Source organism: Lupinus angustifolius, chromosome LG15 (assembly GCF_001865875.1).
Source record: "Lupinus angustifolius cultivar Tanjil chromosome LG15, LupAngTanjil_v1.0, whole genome shotgun sequence".
In the NCBI taxonomy this organism is placed as follows: Eukaryota; Viridiplantae; Streptophyta; class Magnoliopsida; order Fabales; family Fabaceae; genus Lupinus; species Lupinus angustifolius.
The window spans coordinates 11,770,222-11,775,593 of NC_032023.1; positions in this window are offsets into that span (position 1 = coordinate 11,770,222).

A 5,372-nucleotide genomic window follows, 5' to 3' on the forward strand; every position below is an offset into this window, starting at 1 on the left:
ATATTTATACAATGACCAATTTTACCAATAATTAAACATTAACAGATAATTGGGAATAAAAAATAGTTCATGATGCCTATTTGTAAAAGACATAAATTTTAGAATGTTTTTATAATAATATTCTCTATTTTAAAAGGTGTTTATCTCCGTTTTTAACTTTTTTGTAACTTACTTTATATTTATATGTATTATTTTTTTATTTTCTTCATTTCTTCCTATTAAAAAAATTTAGTATCATTTCTTCATTATATAGGTTGATTAATGTTATAATGCTCTATAATAATCATGTTGATTGTTAAAGCATTGAGTTCTAAGCCTTTCTTTATCATTTTTATATGGTTTTTTCTCGGCCTCCCCCTACTTTAGGAATTGAACTAGTTTTCATTTGATATACTCTTCTTATGGGGTTTCTATTGGTCTCCTCCACACACGTCCAAACTACTTAAGATGAGAATATACTATCTTTTATACAATAGGAGCTACTCCAACTTTTTTTACCAACAAGGTGTTGGTCTAGTGATATAAGGTCTCGCTAGATTCCTAGGATGATTAAAAGATCAAGGGTTCGATTCCTAGTAGCGACACTTGTTGGGAGAGATAGTCACGCACCCTAAAATGGATTGATTCCTTAATTATAAAAGGGTGAAGGATACCCTTGGTAGTACAAAAAACTTCAACTTTCTCTCTCATGCATTCATTCGAATCAAATCTTGCTAGTGTGCTTACTCATCCAATATAGAATTCTCTAGATGTAGCAAAATTATGGATGTGATTAATATTAAAAGTGTATTTTGAAATACATAGCATATATTAATATATGTTAAAAACATTATACAAAGAACATTAAATATCTCAAGCCTAAAGAATATTGCAAAAAAAATGTTTCTCTAAGAAAATAAGAAACACCTTTTTCAGAATTTTATTTATTTAAAAGTGTGTTTTTCTAAAAAAAATTGATTTTAAAAATGATTTCTTGAAACACTGGTTTTTAAAAGACTAATTTTATTCAAAATGATTTTAGTTTCAATTAAAAAATCATATAAATTTGATATTCATCCATCTAAATCCATGAAAATTGAGTCATGGATGGATTAGAATTTATCAATTAAGATGAGATATTGATAGATCAGGTAATTTAAAATATGATTTAAATGAATTTTTATAGATTGATAAATGACTTTTTATTCATCCATTAGAAGCCAAACACATGCATATTTATCCATTTGTTACATATAATATTTTCATTTTTACTCTTAGGAGTTTACTCACTTGTCGACAATTTATCGTCCAACATTCAGTTTCATATAACGTAGGATATCTTACTTTAGGAATATGTACCTACATAATAAAAAGACACTGATAAAGGAGTGAAAGAAATGAGAGGGAAAAAATGTAGATTAAAACATGGTTTATTTAAAATGACATAAATGTTCTCATTATATAACTAAATTACATAACTAAATAATTATTTAAAATGACAATACAAATCTATGTATTATGTCTAATTTATAAATACTATTTTGTAATGTTACAAATTACATAATTAAATTATTTATTTTTAATAATATTGATTAATATTTTGTAAGTAACATATAAACTAAGTTTAATGTAACATTTTTTGTCTAAAAATTTAATAAAAATCATTAATATCTTATATCTTCTATCACTAATGTATCTAAATAAAATATAAGTCATCTTTGACAATTAATTTTATATTTCTAACAATCTCACTCCTACACATTTGCATTTTATCTCTCAAATTTATTTATTATTTGTCACTTTGGTGGTAATTTTAAGTAATTATGTTTATTTTTTCTTTTTCACTCCATTTTTATTGACAATATATAATTACTATTTATTTGTGAGTTTAAAACCAAAAAAAATAAAATTAAGTTAAGTAATTTCACATATAAATGAATATAAACAAAAAATTCCACTACATTATATATATTTTCAGCTAGATTATGGTTCTTTCACTTTATTCATGGAGAAATCGCAAATTTGGATTTTTTTTATGGTTTTCTCTCATTTCTTCGTTTTCGTCACAAACTAGAAAGGAAAACTTATTGTATATGACCCATGCATATTTTTCCTTTCCCTCCTTTCTAGTGTTGAACCAAAGGGTGGAAAATAAATTTTTCCACCACTTTTCTTCCCTCATCTTTTCTTTCCTCTTTTTTGTCCAAAGAACCAAACTAAGTGTCAAGATTATGTTTGGTTAGGATGAAAAAGTAAGGAAAGAAAGTATGAGGAATGAAAAAGGAAGGAAAGAAAGTATGAGGAATGAAAAAGGAAGGAAAGAAAGTATGAGGAATGAAAAAGGAAGGAAAGAAAGTATGAGGAATGAAAAAGGAAGGAAAGAAAGTATGAGGAATGAAAAAGGAAGGAAAGAAAAAAAATGTTGCAGTGAAAATAATGAATGAAAAAAAATTGTGAGAACCATGTCATTATCTTTTCTCTCCAACAATGGGAGGAAAACAAATGGAGAAAATTCGACCAGGATCACTATTCCAAAGTATGTCCCAAACTAATGAAAGGGAAAATAGAAAAAATAATGAATATTTAATTTTTTAATTGACATGACATGTTTTCATTGGTTTAGGTCTTTAGGACATGGTGTAGGACATACTTTTGAACAATAGATCCTTATCTGAAAAAATTAGTAAAATATTTTCTCGTCACTAACTCTATATATATTTAAAAACTTTGTATTTTGAGTTAGTCACATTTATAAATATCATTAATTTCCTAAAATTCCAAAGAAAACAAACTAACGGATCCATGTCATTTTTAATAAACAACATGACATTAGTTTAGTAGTGTAAATTGAGGGTGTGTATTGTTCTTGATAACGTGGCGAAAACTCTCTACTAGACTTTGTTAATTTCTCCTCTCTTCTTGGAACGATAGACATGAATCTCATAAATTAAAACCCCTTCGTCCATTAGGGATTCCTTGCTAATCTTGGCACCAATATTCATAGCTCATGCTCTGCTCAATCTCCTCCTGTAGCTCAAGTGCAGGGGAAGAAGTCTTTTGCTTAGGCTCTTAAAAATTCTTGTGATATAGCTCTATCTCAACTTCCCCAACCTTGTATCAAAGGCGATTCTGTAGCCATAAAGATCCATGAAGAAGAGCATCAAGCTGGTCTCATAAGATTTCAATCTCATCTTCATGGAAGAGTCATTCTGTCAAAAGGTGACTCCCCCATTAAGTTCTTGGATCTTAAATCAAAGCTTTCATCTATATGGAGCATGATAGGAAAATGGAGTATGATATCTCTAGGGAGAGGTCTTTATGATTTCACTTTCTCATCGATTGAGGATATGCGCTCTGTATGTGCCGTGGGTTCTTGGAACCTCAAGCCTGGAGTGTTGAGACTTTCTCTTTGGACACCAGATTTCAATCCTAATCTCCAAAAGCTTTCACACTCTCAATGCTGGGTGAAGATTCTGGGTTTACCTTAGGAATATTGGAGTGCAATAAAATTTATTTTCTATTGCTGGAGGATTAGGAACTCCAATTTCATTGGATGATGCAACATTCAATAGATTGTTTAGGCACTTTGCTAGAGTCTTGGTTGATATTGACTTGAAAAGTCATATGCCTAACCAAATCCTGTTTGAGAGAGAAGGATTTGCTTTCTTTGTGTCCATAGAATTTGAGAATCTTCCAAACTTTTGCTCGAGGTGCAACTCCATAGGACACCTAGCATCCAGATGCAGAAAAAACAAAATGAAAGTGGAAGGATAGGCTCTGAAACCTACAGTTAGGAAAAAAAATAACCAAGGGAAACCAAAGGAGAAGCCTTTTGCTGACCTGGTTATTAATCTCGAAATTCATCATATGGAAGGATCTAAGTTGGATAACATAGAATGGGTTGCTGATGAATCTGTTCCTTAAATAGAGGAAGAAATGTTAGGATTGCATGTTCACGGTAATGTCTTAGTGCATGAAGATGGAGAGGCTGCAAAAATTAATGAACATGATATGGTCCTTAATTTGAAAAATGACAATTTTGAGGTGAACCCCTCTGACACGTGTACTCAATTGAAGTCATATATACTCTCGTGGTACAATTGTCAATAGAATCTTTTATTTAGATCTTTCTATCCAATCGTTCATAACAATCCAAGGTGAATTCCAATTACCCCAGAGAACCCTAAGACTACTCTCGTGAATTAGGATTCTAGTTTCAATAACATAATGGTCAGATAGTTGGATTTACCTATTGGTTCTTCCACAAAACTCAATAAAATAGACATACAAACAAGTTTGTATTGAATGTAAAAAGGCATGGCCCTTATCCTAGAAACTAAAGGAATTACTCGCTCATGATGATGATGGAGATGAGATTAGAGAATCAGTGTAAAAACATGTTCAATACTTAAGGGAGACCCCTCATTTATCCTAATTACCAAAGATCGGGGCAAAGTCCAACAATAAAAAATATAAAAATCATAAAAATAGGAATAGAATCTATCATCCACGACCATGGGTGTGTGGGGCCTTCACTTCAAGTTCTTCGATTCAGGCTCCAAGATGACTTCTTTTGGCCCTTCAATTGGTCTTTGCATAGCCTTAAGGCCGAATTCCACCTTCTTGTACCCAATCTCTACTCTTTTTGGCTTCAATCCGTCCAACCTGCACAACATAGTTAAACACACCCGCTCAACCCGAACAAAGAGAAATAAAAGCTAAAAGTAATCCTAAAGTCTCAATTATGTCCTATAATACAATTTAAATACGATTCAAATACAACATAATTTCACAATCATCAATCACCACCAGTATGCAATGTGAAACTCATGAAGCCTATATCATAAGCCTGTAGAAGTTTGTGTTTCATATGCCAATTGAGTTTCAGGTTCTTTCACCATTTCCACTGATGAAGCCTATATCATAAGGCAGCACCAATATGGGTTATGGGTTGATGTTTCCATCGGAGATATCGAACCTAGTACAATCTCAAGATACCAAAGATGACTCTATGATTTTTTTAATTCAGGAGTTGTCAAATGATTACTCAAAAGTATGTTTTCAAAGTAAAGTTCTTACTTATAAAATAGTCTATGCACAAAGTTTGGATAATCTTTACATTTTTATCTAACCTTTTCAAAAATCAAGTAGTCGGGTATAACATCCCAATTCCTAACAAAACATAAAGTAAACTAAGTTAATTATTTTGTTTAAGTTACATGGATTGAACATGTAGAAGTAGATAATAATGCATAATATTTATAAACTTGTAGTTAATTTTGGCACATTCCCATTTGAGCTACAAGGTGGTTGGCTTCATTAAATAGACAATGTCAACATTTATATAGTCATGGTCTTCAACATACCAGCAATGGACCATTATGATATATATA